General features: G+C 39.9%; 1 non-coding gene across 1 annotated transcript; it reads left to right on the forward strand.

The window, feature by feature from the left end:
- Positions 1 to 337: 337 nt before the first annotated feature.
- LOC125854009 (small nucleolar RNA R71) lies at positions 338 to 444 on the forward strand. Its single transcript, XR_007445308.1, has one exon. It is a non-coding gene; the product is annotated as a small nucleolar RNA R71 (small nucleolar RNA).
- The last annotated feature ends 16,534 nt before the right edge of the window (positions 445 to 16,978 follow it).

Consider the following 16,978-nt stretch of genomic DNA (forward strand, 5'->3'; position numbering starts at 1 on the left):
TGAATAGCTTGAGAACGAACCCTCCTCAACTCTGAACACTTCACATGTTCCCTTCATATGCTCTTGTAGAACTTCCATTTGGGTCAGCATCTTCTTGATGTTTTCATCCCTCTCTTTCTCTTTATCCAGTTATTCTTGTCTTAATCTAAAATGAAATGGAGAGACGTGATCCTCTTTGGTATACCATGCTTGATTTATTCTAGTCATGTTATCTAGAAGAAATGAAGCCACCTCAAATGAGTGCAACATTATTCCTCCTCATACCAACTGGTCAGCCACTCCTTTATTTACCGAATTAAGACTCCGGTAAAAATATTGAAGTGACAAATCATTAGGTAGCCCATGGGTTGGGCATTTAAGTAGGAGTTTCTTGAATCTCACCCATGTTTCATGGAGTGGTTCCCCTTCCCTTCGCTTGAAACCTTGAATTTCATCTCTAAGTTTCATCATTCTTGATGGAGGAAAAAATCTTGTGTTAAATGCTACAACCAACTCCTCCCATGATGTGATGGAATTGTTTGGTAACTCAGTTAACCACTTATTAGCTTTGCCTTTTAAAGACAACGGGAATAACCGTAGCCGAATTGACTCTTGCGACACTCCCTTGAATGAGAAAGGAATTCAACCTTCTGTAAAGTTTCTTACATGTTAATGCGGGTCTTCATGATCTAGCCCTCCATAAAGTCCCCTCATTTGGAGAAGGTGGAAAGTTGTGCTAGTGACTTCAAACATCGCATTCCCATCAGTTTGTGGGATGCAAATTGCGCCCCTTCCACCCGACTGATCCGAGTTCTAGACACTATTGATGTCATCAATGCCAACTCGATGACCTGGTTGATTGTCGTTCATTTCTTCATCACTCATGTTCACTTCTATGTAGTTCAGCCAATACGTCCACAAAGCAGCCAAAACTAAACCAATTACAACCAATAAAGTTGAGATTGTCAAACCTTCAATCAAAGAATTCAAAGTAACGCTACTCCCCGGCCGCGGTGCCATTTAGATGTTTGCATATTCAAGAGACAACTTCCAATTCAAGTGTCTACAATCGTACAATAGTAAAGTAACCCAAACAAGGGTTGGGGTCGAGTCCCAAGGGACTAGGCTTTCTTTCAAATTCAAAGGTTAAGATTTGATACAGTCTCTTCAACGAGATTTCCCTTATACCTTTAGGACTATGGAGTATCTATCAAATTCAGGCCGAAATTCACGAATAATTACGAAGTAAACAAATACTAGTGTAAAACTTGGGGAATTGACTAGCCAATTGTCAAGTTTCACTTTACAAGGTAAATATGGATACAAACGGTAGGTCATTTTGTTTTGGGTAGGTCAGACTACGTATAAGATAATTTTCTCTCGAACAATTACCTTTTCTATGACGAATTCTCTCGAACTTCATCACCAATCGGAAGATGCCTACCCCTTTGCCCTTACCAAATCCACTCTCTCGAGCTAGATACAAAGGATAGGATCCGTGTTTCACTCTCTCGAGCTGAAATCTGGCTAACCCACTACTAAAGATGCTGAGATCGTTACTTTGGTTCTGAACTTCTCTCTCGAGCAATCTCACAACGTGGAAATAGTTGCACTAAATAATGCAAAATAACTTCAAATCAACCTCCCCGTTCATATTTCAACAGTACCCACTTAGCAAAACTCAAAAATTGGCTTCATGGTCAAAAACCCAAGCGAAGGGTTTTAGCCACTCATATTAAAAATGGAAATAAAATCAACACCCATACTTCTTCCCATCAATATATGTAGCAAATTTAGGGTTTTATGGGGAAATAAACTAGAAATTTGATTGATTACAAAATCATTTTATAAAATCTCTATGAAATCACACTCAAAACCCTTTTATGGTGTTTTTCTCTCTAATTGCATCATTCCCTCTTTTTCTGAATGCCCTCTTTCATCTCCAAAAATTAATTTAAATAAGTCTGAGGTGTGGCTGCCACAGACCATTCGACGAGGTTAGTTGGGTGTCGCCAACCTATCGGCGATGCGCCGAGTGTTCATCATTTCCCCTTCAATTTTCTTTTACTCATTCTTGGTTTTGACAACTGTGACTTTAGGCGATTCAAATCTAGGTCATCGAGCATTTTCACGAATTGCCTTTTTGCTTTTGTTTCACCCATGTGCATGTGTTCAAATCTTCTTCAGCAACCTTTCGCAATCTGATTGTCTTCCTCCGACTGTATCCGTGACACGCCAACTGGTTCTAGTGTTTGCCTAAAGTATTCTTTGTTTTGCTCCACCTTCTATAACTTTAGGCGGTATCAAGGTAATTTGGCGATTCGCCGACTAAACTTTCCCATTGCCAACGTGGTTACCTCCTTCAACACTTGGCGCATTTGACGTTGGGCGAGCCCGAGGCCATTGGCGAATCGCCTAATGGTTTGGGCGATCCTCAAGCCCTCTTTTCTTCATTCTTTTGGTTTCCTTATTCCTTTTTGCTCCATAGTGTCCATGTGTTGTCTTTAACGTTCAAATTCCTAAAATTTAAGCATTTACATCAGTTATGAAGACAAAATATGTAATTGAGGACACTAATTTTATTAAAAACAAGTCCTAAATGAGTCCAAATTATGGACTCATCAGGGTCCTCTTCAAGGACGCCTTTGGTTGGTACTTGGGGAGTCATACCTTGACGTTGAACCCCTAAAGTCCTCATTCTAAGTTCGGAAAGTCATTTTATGATGCTATCCATCACATCAAACTCTAAAACTCTCATGTATGGCTCTAGTTTCACCTACTAGTTTTTCGGGTGTTACAGAAAATGGGATAACTTCTATAAACTTTCTAGCCACCACGAAATCACAAACTGGGGAAGAGACCGAAAATGGCTCTAATAACACTTCAGGGAGTATTTCAAACTTCATGGCCACTAAAGATGTCACAAAGGGCAAAGTAGCAATGGGATCTAACAAGGCATATACATCAATAGAAAAGACTTTTAACATACCGTTCACCACATCCGGGGAGCTCTTTTGGTCACCTTGGGATCAAAGAGCATAAAAGCGGTTTAGCTTTTGGGTATTGGAATTTGAACCGCTTGGAAGAGCTTGCTTGCCTTTTTTCCCTTTTGCCGAAAGTGTTCGACAATTCCTCATTTTATGACCACTCTTACCACATCCAAAACTAACTCCTATGTCGGCTAGGAACTTACATCATGTTTTTTTCCACATTTTGCACAATCAGGCCTATCCACATAGGAGTCACCACCATTACGTTCTTGAGGTTTAGGGTTAGTCACCTTATCCTTTTTGACCCTTGGAGAAGCATTTGAGGAACCTTTGTTTGAACTTTTGTCGACCTTGTCCATCAGACTTAGAATTGGAGAAATTCCCATCATCGGTTCTAGCTCTCTTCACCTCCTTATTCATTCTTTTGAGTTTTGACTCCTCAATTTATTGGGCATGCACCATGAGACGTGAAATATGCATACTTGGGATAAGCATTGTCGAACGACATTCATTCACTACCATGTCGGACACTCCCATCACAAACTTGTTCATCTTAGCCCTTGAGTCTGCCACTATAGTCGGAGCATACTTGGATAGTTGGGTAAACTTAAGAGCATACTCTTTCACACTCATACCTCATTGACGAAGGTTAATAAACTCTTGCATCTATAGTTCCCTCAACTCTACGGGAAAGAATCTATCAAGAAATACCGATTTAAACGATTCCCATTCTACTAGGCCCGCTCCTACGGGTCTTTCACCCTTCCACTGTCATACCAAACTTGAGCAACACTTTTCAAATGGTAAGCGACCAATTCCGCTTTCTCTACCAAAGTCACTCACATAATATCAACTATTTTGTAATCCTCATCCACAGATTCTTGAGGGTCCTCTTTCACTTTGGAGCCATGAAATCCGAGAGGGTTCATTCTAGCAAAATCACTAACCCTTGAAGCAGCTGAAATGACATTAGGGTTCACATGAGTCCCAACATATCTATTGTCTTGAGCAGTCACCCCTTCAGCTTGAGTACTCAAAGCTTGAGCTTGAGTCGTCATAGTTTTGTCCAACATTTGAAAAGTCGACCTAACGTCCACATCCGACATAGCCAAAAGATTAATCGGAGCTTGATTAGCTTGAGGAGCTACTTCATTCACATTGTCACCCTCCATTCTTCTTGTGTTAGCCTTTCATGTATTCATATCCTGAAGACACAAAAGAAGTATTAGGAGAGGGACTTTTATAGAGTTCAACTCTAAGGCACGACTTAATAGTAATGAAAGAAGTGTAGTTTTTAAACATCTTGTAACCTCTCATTCATAAATGTGGCGTGCTTCACACTCATGAACAAGACTATACTAGACATGGCTAATGAGACATCATCCTAGGATCATTCTAAGCATTGTGCTCTGATTACCAGGTTTGTCATGACCCAAGGGTACCCCTTAGACGTAACATGGCACATAATGCCCCTAAAGGCACCATGTAAGCCACTTAGCATAGAGTAACACAAAGTATTAGAACACTAAGAGTAAAAACACATTTCAACTCTTAAAAAGTTTTTCATAAAAGCAAAGCAGAAGTCTACACTTATTCATAGACATCTATTACAATAGTTCAAATGAAAAGGGACACAACCCATACAACATAGTCCGAAAATGAAATACTAGAAATGAAACTCAAAGTGAATCTCCTGTCCTCGAATCATGAGGACTCACCATAAGCAAGGAGAATAGTCGAATCCAATCTTGAAGCAAATGATGACCATCTTAGGAACTTGACCCTACACTTGGAGAAAATGTAGGAAAATATGGGTTAGTACAAAAATGCACTAAGTATGATAGCCATGCATAAAAAACTTGAAAACATGCAAAAAGGGACATTTTAGTTGAATGCATGCAATTTACTAACGTTAAAGCATCATTTTGAAGATAATGGAAAAACATAATTCATAAGAATATTCATTAAATATATCATCATAGCATAAGAGAAACATACCATAAGTAACCTCAAAGCATACTTGTGCAATACATGAATAAGATCCCATAATCCCACCCATGCTAAGTAAGGCTTCTTGAGTGACCATAGTTCATAATTCATATTCTTATCATAGTGGGAATAAGCCTTAATCGACATAGACCATGTGAGCTTAACATGGAATCCGGGGTTACCCACACCGAAAAGGGTTGTCCTACTTGCCTAAGATAAGATCCTCATCATATTAGCTTTTAGGTGGATCCACTAGCTAAATAACCTATGGAGGCACATAGTTTATGGGATAAGGAGATTGCTACTAGAAACTCGCCCTTTCTAGCGGGGGAGCTTCCATCTCAAGAGATACTTTCTAGAAACCCGCCCTTTCTAGATAGGGAGCTTCGATATCATATTCAATACCTACTCGATGCTAAGCATAACTCCCATGGAGTACATATCAAGTCCTGACTTAAGTTCATATTCATAGAAGAATACTTTGACACTCAATCCAACATAATTCATAAGATAGCTCATAGATTCAATAGGTGAGAATGGCCATTCAACCTTAGAATCATCATATTGTGGGAAAACCATTCACATTATGTTCATTGTGTGTTCATTAGAATAGCCTTTCAATCAACACAACAACATCATCATAATCATGGACACTTCACTCTCAAAGTGTTCTTAAAGCGTATACATACATCTCATAATCATACATAATTCTCATAATTTGCCCTTGAAGTACCATAGATCATATTCAATCAACGCATCTAGAATTACTACATTAGACATGGATGATATAATAATTCAATTAGTTCAATTAGTACATGCATAATTCTATCATATTCTACTTGCATCAATCATTACCCACACTTTAAGATCCAAATTGGGAAAATAGGGGAATTCATGGATTCTTGGGGAAATCAACATAAAACCATATAAAATCATCAATATATCCATAGTAAAACCTAATTCAATCATTAAAATGAATTTTAAAGGAATCCATGAGATTGAAGTCAGACCCTAACTTTTGGGATTTCTAGCTTTGAAATTGAGGGTTTTGAAGGGGCTCCATGGATGATTTATATCGATGGATGAATGACTACCATACCTTGGTGATTAAATCTAAAGAATTTGAGTGGAAAATCTTGTTCCTTCAACCCTAGCTTCGCCGTCCTTCTTTTTTTTCCTTGGAGTTCTAGAGAGAGATTTTGGGGAAAAGTTGGTTTTGATTTGGGATTTTAGAATTGTGAGGAAGATGACTTAATTTGGGGGTCTTAAAACATTATATAGTTAGTATAATTTAGTGTAAAACTACATCACCTAGTACTAACTTAAAATGGAAAACCCCAAAGTTCCCCTCAACTAATTCCCAAAAATGACTCCACATAACCACCCACAACCCCCTCACAAACGAACTGTGGTTGAACCCACGGCTCGTTCTAGTGAGGCGTGGGTCGGGGTCTCAGACCTGATTCGGCAGGTTTCACCTACGGCCTCTCACCCACGAGGTGTTGGGGGCATACGGGGGCGTCTATGGCCCCTCGTGGGTCACTGCCCAGGCACATTTTTTTGTGCATTCCTCAAGGACCCATAGTTGGTCCTTGGGGTTTGAACCTTGACGTTCTAACACGTAATCATTTACTTTTAGAAATGGGGAGGTACGTTTACGACTCTAACTCTCATGTTATGCTCTAGTTTAGCCTAGTAGTTTCCGGAGTGTTATATGGACTTTTAGGCCAAAACGTAGGCAACTATAAATTTGATTTTAAAAGAAGTTTTGTCGAGTTCTGATCCCCAAGCTTTCGAGTTAGACTTTTCTCTTGGTTTTTGACTTCTTCTTGTAGAATTTGAGGATTTCTAAGCTTTATTTTGAGGATTTGAAAGTGGGTCATTGAATTTAACCTTTGGAAAACATTGTAAAGGCTTGGATACTCTTACCGAGTTGATGGCTAATCGAGCTAGTAATTGTTTTTACCTTTTTATGATGTTTAAATAAAACCCCAATTCTTTGGGTGTGATCATGTGAATATGGGCTGAATTAGCTTATGGGTATTGTTAATTACTGATTTAAATTGCTTAATTGAAGTAGGTTTAATTGATAGATATGTTTTAATTTAAGAATTGTAGTTGCAAATGCAATTTGAACTTAGAATTATGGGCTTGCTTGAAAAAGAGGTTTTAGAATCAAAGCTTTCAATTGATGATTGTAGTTATTGGGTTGATATGGGTTTACCTCGAAAGAGTAAATCCTAATCTCGATTCTACCTATCTAGCTCGAGAGAGTAGATAAATAAAGGTGTGGGCTGTTTTTATTTGCTAAGCTTGTTGATGTTCAAAAGAAATCACTTAAATCGAAGTAGTTGTTCGAGAGAAAACTATTTCACTTATATCCTAGCCTATCCACTGATATTTAGCTATTTATTAGTAATTTCAATCACCCATACATGGAAATTTGCCTATAATCGATCACATCCCAGAAAACCCTCGTAATATTGTTGTTTCCCCTATTTTCATTATAGTTTCAGCTGTTAATTGAACATCCGAACCCCCCATCTAACATTCGTTGTCACACCTTTAGATTTGTTTGTATGTTTTCAATAATTTTTATTCCTATAACCTCTTACACCACATTTGCACTTCATAATTGAATTTTAACATGTACCTCTCTATGTGGGTTTGACACAAACTCTTCATTGGATTTTATATTGATTAACGATCGTTTACACCTAGAATTGGATGAGGTGTGTTTGAGATTTTTTCCCTAATCAAAATGGCGTCGCTACCGGGGAGTGGTGTTCTTTAATTTCTCTTATTGAAGTTGAATTGTGATCTTTTTACGTTATAGTTGAATCGACTTACTTTTGTTTGTGTTTGTGTTGGTTTGTGCTGAACAGAAGAAGAGATTAGCGTAAACGGGAGTAATGGTAGTCAAGTGGGCCACCAAGATGATAATGGAAACCTTAATAATGTGAATGACCCAAGTCAGTTGGGTGGTGTTGGTGCAATACGTCTACCTCTTGTTTAGGGGAATGTTGTCTTCCATGTTACTAGCACGATGCTACAGTTCCTCCAAATGTAGGGATTATATGAAAGGCTGGCCCACGAAGATCCTCATGAGCATATTCAGAACTTTTTTGGATGTTTGTGGTATGTTCTTATTCAAGAACATATCACAAGAATCAGTCTATCTCTGAGTTACCGAGGGACTCCATCACCTCTTGGGATAAACTTACCCCAACGTTCAGTGTGAGATTCTTTCCCCCCTCAAAGATGATGACGCTTAGAGATAGTATCCATGGTTTCCAACGCTTCGAAGGTGAAATAATCCACGAGTCGTGGCTGAGATTTAAGAAGTTGGTACTTCAATGCCTAACTCACAGACTTCCATACAACGTGCTGCTACAATACTTCTATAGGAGTCTGGACTCGGTGAACAAAGGAGTTGTTGATCAACTCGTTCCCGAAGGTATAATGCAACAACCCTATGAAGTAGCATCTGAACTCTTTGATGGCATGACCAATATCAATATGGCATGGTACACTCATGAGGACCAAGTGTCTCTTCTCACTTTTAGGATGACAAAAGATCATATCAAAAAGGATCACGAGAGGGACCAAAACATGGCCAAAATAATGACCCAACTGGATATCTTGGCGAAATATGTGATGGCTAGTGGTTTGAAGAGTGTTAATGTTGTGGGTGTTGGTGGAGTGAACCCCGATGAAGCACATTTTGAAGTGTTGTACAATGAAGAAGTGAACTTCCTTGCTAACCAAGGAGGAGGTTTTGTCAAAACTATCCAAGGTCGGGTGGAAATACGGGTTAGAATAGAGATGAGGGATGGAGAGACCGTGACATAGTTTGGCATGATCGTAACGCTAGTTGGGAGGAAAGAGAGGGTGACAAGGACAGGTACATCCCACCCCATGAGCGTCAAAAGCCCAAGGAGTCAGAAAATGTATGTACAGAAGACATGCTCTCACGCATGCTTAATAAGGTAGAAGGGTCGGACAAGAACTTGAAAGAAATGAGAGAAGACGTCTCTACACTTAACTAGACGATCACCTCTCATTCAGTGTCAATCAAGCAGCTGGAGACACAAATCGGTCAAATCTCGACTAATTTAACTCCAAGGCCGAAAGTAGGGTTGCCAAGTGATACAACGGCAAACCCCTAAAATGAAGCTTAAATTGGTACTTCCCTTGTTACAGGATGTTAAATAAGGAGCTTCTTAGGAGGCAACCCAAGTCTTTGATGTTTAAATTTTTTTTTTGAAATAACGGGTGTTCATTTTGTAGGTTGAAAATTGAAAAGTTTTGGATAATGGGTAATTTGGCGAACCAAAAGTCCAGTCGGTGACTCGCCGAATATGTCGAAGATCCCCGACTTGGACCGCCATTGGAGACACCTACTTTAAAGGAGAACTCTGGAAAACTCAGCGAGCTAAAAGCTAAGTTGGTGACTAGCCAAACAGGTCGGTGAGCCCGACTTTGTCCACTTTTTGAACCCCTAAATTAATGGGAGTTCTGTAAAACTCAGTGAGCCAAAATACCACTGGGCGCGTCGCCAAGTTGTTTGGCAAACGCAACTAACTTCGCATAATGGAGCGCGAACTGAAAGGTTTTAAAGGCCAAATTGTTTAAAATTTCAAAATCCTTCATCTTCTCTCCATTTCGAATCTTATGAAGGCTAAGGAGCAAATAAAGGACAATATCGGGCAAAAAGGAGCAAAAAAACTGAAGAAGTTGAAGGAAGGCAATCCATGTGATCGCCAAGACCACTCGGCCAACCGTCATGTGGCTCTTTAGCTCGCCTAAAATTCCAGCATGCCAGCCTTGGGGAAGAACCTACCTGGTGACGGAAATGGATAGTCAGCGTACCCCCGAATGACTAAACAATATCGACCTCGATCAACTAAAGTCAGAGAACCCTGAGGACTAAAAGCCAAGTCAAACTGATGATAGACTGGAGAAAAGGGTGCAACACCGACCTTGTTGACGATGCACAACTTACTTCACCAAATGGCCCTGAAGGCCAAAATTTGGGAAACTGTAAATTCAAATTTGAAAAAGAATAGATTATCATTCAAGCATTGTAGAAACTAAATCCAGTTCTCCTTAGTTTTCCATTGTGGACCTTGATGCTTTTGAGACTTGGTTTTGAGAAATTTCAATTTAGTTTTTGAATTAATTTGATTTGAAGCATTGTAGAGGTTTGGAAACCATTACCCAGCTTATGGCTAATATAGTTAGTAATTGTTTCTTCCTTTTTACGATGTGTTGCTCAAACCCCAATTTTTGGGGTGTGATCATATGATTATTAGTTTAATTAGTTTATTGGTATTGTTGATTACCGATTTTAATACTTAATTGAAATGGGTTCAATCGATAGTTGTGTATTAATATATGAATTGTAGTTGCGAATGCAATTCTAGCTTACTATTATGGGCTTGCTTAAGAAAGAGGTTTTAGATCCAATGTTTTCAATTAATGATTGTAGTTATTAGGTTGATATGGGTTCAGCTCGAGAGAGTGAATCCTAAACTCGATTCTACCTATCTAGCTCAAAAGACTAGATAAATTAAGGTTTTGGGCTTTTTATAATGTTAAGCTTGTCGAGGTTCCACAGAACTCACTTGAATCATAATAGATGTTCTACAGAAAGGTATTGCATCTATAGTCTAGCCTACCTACTGAGATTTACAAATTGTTGGCAAATTTCAATTACCCATAGAGTGAAATTAGCCTATAATCGATCACATCCAGAGAATTCCTCTCTTCTTGTTGAATACCCTGTTTTGATAATAGTTTAAGTTGCTAATTGACAAATCAACCCCCCATCTAACATTCATTGCCAACCCTTTCGATTTATCTAAATGTTTTCGATAATTTCTATTCCTATAATCGATTACACCACTTTTGTACCTTCGTAACTGAATTAGAATTTTTACCGCTCCTTGTGGGTTCGACCCCAACTCTTCGTTGGGTTTTACACTAGATTACGATCGCCTACACCTAGCATTAGATGAGGTGTAGTGAGCGTTTATCAAAAGCTGTCACATCATCAAAATTTTGCCAACACTCCTCACATGTCTCTACTCTCACCTTGAAGGCATCCAAATTCAAGCCATGTGTAGTGATCAGCTCCCGGTGCTCTCTCAACTCAAACCGAATAGGAGGTAAGGCGGCAACAATGGCTCTCATGATCATCCCAATAACAACAGCCTCTACCCGGGAAGCATGGAAATCAGCAGACTACGACATATGGCCCATCTTAAACAACATGGTGTGGGTCAACGGGGGCCGGGAAGCAGTAGCAGTAGTGGAAGTAATAGCAGCAGCAGAACTAAAAGGAACAGAAGTAGAAGGGCTAGGGGTACCTGACAAATCACCAGCCTGAGTAACAAGGGTTATGTTAGCCTGCAACATCTCCACACTAACCATCGGGGAAGTGTCCAACGGTGTAGCTCTGCTCCTCTCGGACTCATCCCTAGTGTACTCGGCCTCGTTCCTCCGAATGTTAGTAGAGGAAATGCAAGTCACTTCCACATTTGTCTTCTCCACTAACGGCACCCGAGCACGACGGCACAACTCTCTAATCAGCATCGGGAATAGGAGAGAAGTCTAACTCTATATGACCCTCATGGCCATCTCCTGCTTGATAATCAGGCTGAGATTTAGTCTATTACGGTCCATGATATAGCCAAACATTGAAGCCTTCAGATGCCTTAGTATAGACTCATTTTCTGAGGGCATCAAAGTGTTGTTGATAAACCCGAACCAAAACCTGGGAGACACATTCAGATCCTTCTTCTCTATTGGAACTCTTTCCTCAATCCATATCAGTGTGATATCGGAGATTTGAAGAGCCAACCAACCCTTCAGATCATCCAAGGTCTTCTTCTATATCTGATTCACAAAGATGTGGATCACATTCATCGTACACCCTAGCACATCATTTATGTTGGTGCTGATGCACTTCACCTTTCTTTCTCGCACCACTACATGGTCAATAGGTGCGAACGAGCTAGTCTTGTTCTTCCCTTTAGGCACCAACATCCCGAACTCCACATAGAATTCACAAACCCAAGAAGGAATGTATGAGCCTTGGGGCCGGGTGAAGATTTCAAATTTGTGGACCTTGTTAGTGTTCCACACCTCCAAATACATGTCTACTACTTCATCTGTAGACAATCTCTTTTTCTCAAGGATGGTCCTCAATCCCACAGCCTTAGGTCTGTTCAACAACTAGGGAGGGGTGCCTAAATTGGTGGCACCGGAGTTAACTGCTCGACCGTTTGTGCTGGAGGTGGAGGAGGTGTAGGAGGCACTGGGATCATGGCTAGATCATGGAGTGACTTAGAGCACAGCTCTGCTCTCCTCGTTTGTAATGTTTGGTCGTCCTCCAGCTCAAATACGGAGACTAGTGATCTATCCCCTGTGTTGCCCTCACCGTCTAATTCTGAAGTAGTCAGGTGGGTGGCAAAGATGCCCATATTGTTTGAGCCCTCCTCAGGCGGACTTGGCTCAACAGGCCCCTTGCTTTTTCTAGTGTTCTTCCCCCCTGTCAAAGGAAGTTTAGCTTGCGTGGCTCTTGAGGGAACAGGGCCCTCGTTGATCACTATTCCCCGTGCTCACTTACGGGTGGTTGATTCCTTCCTGGTACCTTTGGTCTGGCCATACCAGCAAAAAACATAGAAAATTTAATAAATCAATACATTAGAAATAGTTCGAAAAATTGTCAAAGATAAAAAATGTGAAGTTTAACTCGCCGAGTAGTTCGGCGAGTCGCCAAACCCATTCGGTGACCCAAGTCGGGCTTGCTGAATGTTCCAAAATAAAGTTACTCAGAATTCACTATAGGTAGGCGATGTCGAGGGCCTTTTGGCGATTCGCTAACACTATTTGGTGAACTAAACGTAGCTCGCAGAGAGTTACAGAACATTTTCTAAAATTTTTGGCTTAGAAAGGGCGATCTAACAGTTATTTGGCGAGCTTAGGCATATCGCCGAATGTTATATAAACATTTCATCAAGTATGGAGGATAAAATGGCGATGCAAGAGTCATTGGACGAACTGCCGAACCATTCGGCGAGCTCGAATAAGCTCGCGGAAAGGTCATTTTTGCCAGATTTTGACCCCGACCTCCAATTTCTAACCCACAGCCCACGATAATTATAGTAAGCACCTATTTTACGCCATTAAAGTAAGACCCATACCTCTAATGACCTTGGGGTACTGAGACATTTGCCGATTTATCCAAAATTGACCAATCGACTTCTTTTGCCCGTAAGAATGATGTCGCCCGCTCTATCATTGAGCAAAATTAGTCGATCGGTACAATTGGGGTTACTCAGACTTCACCCACACCAGACCCAACATATAATCAATACAAACCCATAATTTCAATAATTTAACACACGAGATTTGACAATTATAGGCTAAAATCCGGATAAACAAAGTACGACAAGGTTATACAATTAACAAAAATCATTCAAACAATCAATATTACGCGGATAATTCAACAAGGATATGGGCATGCATTTGGAAACTACAAAAAATAAAGCAGGGTTCGAATCACCAACTTCAAAATCAAACAAAGTAGTGCTAGGCAAGTAAATATGACTGATAGAACTCAAAGATTCCACCGAGTTAATGATCCCCACACGAAAGTAAGAAGAAAAAATATCGAAAGATTGATTGTGAAAGTTCAAAGGTCAGAAAATATGAAATGAAAGAAGAATTTGAATTGAAAACAGTTAAGGCCTTTTATACCCTTCAGTTCGCGCGTCAGTCGGCAACACCCACTAATATCGCCGACCATTAGGCAATGCGACGACTTGCTCTTTTGTCCGCCGAATGTTACAGAATCCCATCAAACACGTTGGTCAAAACAACGGTCTAGATCGGGCTCGCTGACCTGTTCGGCGTGTCGTCAACTGGTACTTAGGCTCACCTAATTGCTCATTTTCATAAAACTTCAAATTTTCAACCTGCACATCGAAAACCCGTTATTCAAATAACACAACTAAAAGCTAAAAACATGGGTTGCTTCTCAAGAAATGCCTTATTTAATGTCATGGCACGAAGAAGACTCGCTTTCAAGCTTAATTCTTTTGGTCAACCATGGTATCACTCGATAATCCTCCTTTTTGTCTTGGGTTCAAATGAGTCGAGATTTGATCCATTTGTGTTAACAGGATATCAAATGTGAAGTAAATGTTTGGTTCAGAGATTAGACATCATCTTTTATTTCCTTTAGCATTTTGTCTGACCCTTCTACTTTGTTAAGAATGCGTGCAAGCATATCTTCAGTGCGGAAATTTTAAGGATCAACCCTTTGTTCTTTTGTCTTTTGATGCTCATGGGGACATATCTCTCTTTATTCTTGTCTTTCTCTCTCCAATTTGTGCCATGGTCATGCGATTCCCTATCACGGTCTCTCCAACCTTCATCATGTTCTTGATTCAAACCTTGGTTTCCACCCGGCCTTTGATAATTCGGGTGGAAACCTCCTTCTTGATTTTCTAGGAAGTGTACCTCTTCATTGTACATAGCTTCAAATTTCACTTCATCAGGATTTACTCTACTAACTCCAACTGCATTCACAACCTTAGAACTACTACCCATGACATGTTTCAACAATAGATCCATTTGGGTCATCATCTTGGCCATATTTTCATCCCGCTCTTGGTCCTTTTCTATTGTTTCCTTTGTCATCCTGTAGGTCAAAGGAAACACTTGATCTTCCCTAGTGTACCAAGCATGGCTAATCCTAGTCATCCCATCAGTAAGGGTAGATGCTATTTCAAACGGTTGTTGCATAATTCCTCCTTGGACAAGCTCGTGAGCCACCCCCTTGTTGACTAAATCTAGACTCCAATAGAAATGTTGTAACAACACGTTATTTGGGAGTCCGTGAGTTGGACATTGGAGCAGCAACTTCTGAAACCTCAACCATGTCTCATGAATTGGTTCATCATCTAATCTTTTGAAACCTTGAATATTATCTCTCAATGCCATCATCTTCGATGGAGGGAAAAACCTTACATAGAACACATGTGAGCTCCTCCCAAGAACTAATTGAGTCCATTGGTAAGTCAGCTAACTAATTTGTTGCCTCCCCCATTAAAGGGAACAAACGAAGTTGAACTAACTCTTGAGAACGAAAATGGCCCACACACGTCTACAAAGTTTCGGATGTGGTCATGGGGATCCTAATGAGCCAGCCCTCTGAATAAACCCTTCATTTGCAACATAGTGCTAGTCACATGAAATATCACATTGCCCACAACCGGAGGCAATCGAATAGCACCCGCACTTCCCAACTGATCTCCATTGACATCGTGCAAATTACCGATGTCATCATTTTGTCCAAGTTTTCTAGCATTGCTCCTGTTAACACTTATCATGCCACATGTTTAACAGAAACCAACAACAAACTAAAGTAAATTGATTCAACTTCAACACAATCAGTTCACAACTAAACTTCTAAAAGAATTCTAAACACCACTCCCCGGCAGCGGCGCCATTTTTGATAATGTTCAACTACACTTCATCCAATTCTAAGTGTAGGCGGTCGCAATCAAGTATAAACCCAACGAAGAGTTGGGGTTGATCCCACAGGAAGTAATACGGTAGAGAATTCAATTACGAAGTGAAAGGAGAGTTCTAGTCATTTGTAGAAGTAGATATTATCAAAACAGTTTAAGTAAATTGTAGGGTTTTGACGACTAGTGTCAATTGGGGGGATTAGAGTGGACAATTAACAGCTACAAAAATACGGGAGTAATCAAGTAGAGATGGATCCTTGGGGATGTGATCGATTAACCGCCAATTTTGTTATATGGGTGATTATTATTTACAAAAAAGACGTTGAACCTTAGTGGGTAGGCTAGTCTCTAAGTGTAACAGTTATTTCTCAATCAACTATTAAGAATCAAGTGAGTTCTCTCGAACCTCGACAAGCACATCAAATATGAATAACCCAATACCTCAATTAATCTACTCTCTCGAGCTAGATTGTAGGATCAAATTCGGACCCACTTTCTCAAGTTGAATCTACAATAACCCAATCACTACAATCATCAATTTATAAGTTCAATTCTAAAACCTCTTTCTCAAGCGAGCCTAGAATACTAACCTAGAACTGTACTTGCAACTACAATTCATGAATTAAAACTCAACTATCAATTGAACCCACTTCAAATCAACAATTAAATCAGTAAATACTAACACCCATAAGCTAATTGAAATAATAAATCACAAAATCATACGCCCAAGAATGGGGGTTTTAGCCAAACATTATATAAAGCAAGAAAATGTTACCAACTATGTTCTCTATTAGTTTGGGTAACAAATTGCAGGTCTTTACAATTCTCAAAATTAGTTCAAAATCCAAACCCAACTCTAAATTTCTACACAAAAACTCAAAAACTAGTGTTAGGGATCAAAACCCCAATGTAGGAACTCTCAAAAACTCAAAAAATATCGTTCAAAACTGTGGACTTAATAGTTGCAGCAAATGTCCCTTCCCATCGCCGTTTGACTTGACTCTTTACCATTCCTCTTTTGTGACTTTAGGCGATCAAAATCTCCATCGCCGATCAAGTCGGCGCTTTGCCGAAACGCCATTTTCCATCGCCGAGTTGGCTTTTTCCCAAGAATGGTCTACAGTAACTTTTGGCGAGCAGGTGAGCCACTCAGCGACTCACCGAGTGGTCTTGGCGATCATTAGCCTTTCTTGTCTTCACTCTTTCGTTCCTTTTTGCCCAGTAATGTCCTTGTCTTGCTCTTTTGCCTTCATTGCTGCAAATTAGCATTTACACATCAGTTTAGAACATCAAATAGACATAGAGGACACTAAAACTCTAGATATTAAGCCCTTAATGAGTCGAAATCCCCAACTCATCAGTAATTACAACACTAAAAGGAGAATTCTTTCACCAAATGATCAAAGGACGAGGGAACTTTTAAAGAAAAAGAGTTTTGGGCTTTTGGGAGAGAAAGAACATTTGTTCAAATTAAAA

Source organism: Solanum stenotomum, chromosome 1 (genome assembly GCF_019186545.1).
Source record: "Solanum stenotomum isolate F172 chromosome 1, ASM1918654v1, whole genome shotgun sequence".
Taxonomy (NCBI): domain Eukaryota; kingdom Viridiplantae; phylum Streptophyta; class Magnoliopsida; order Solanales; family Solanaceae; genus Solanum; species Solanum stenotomum.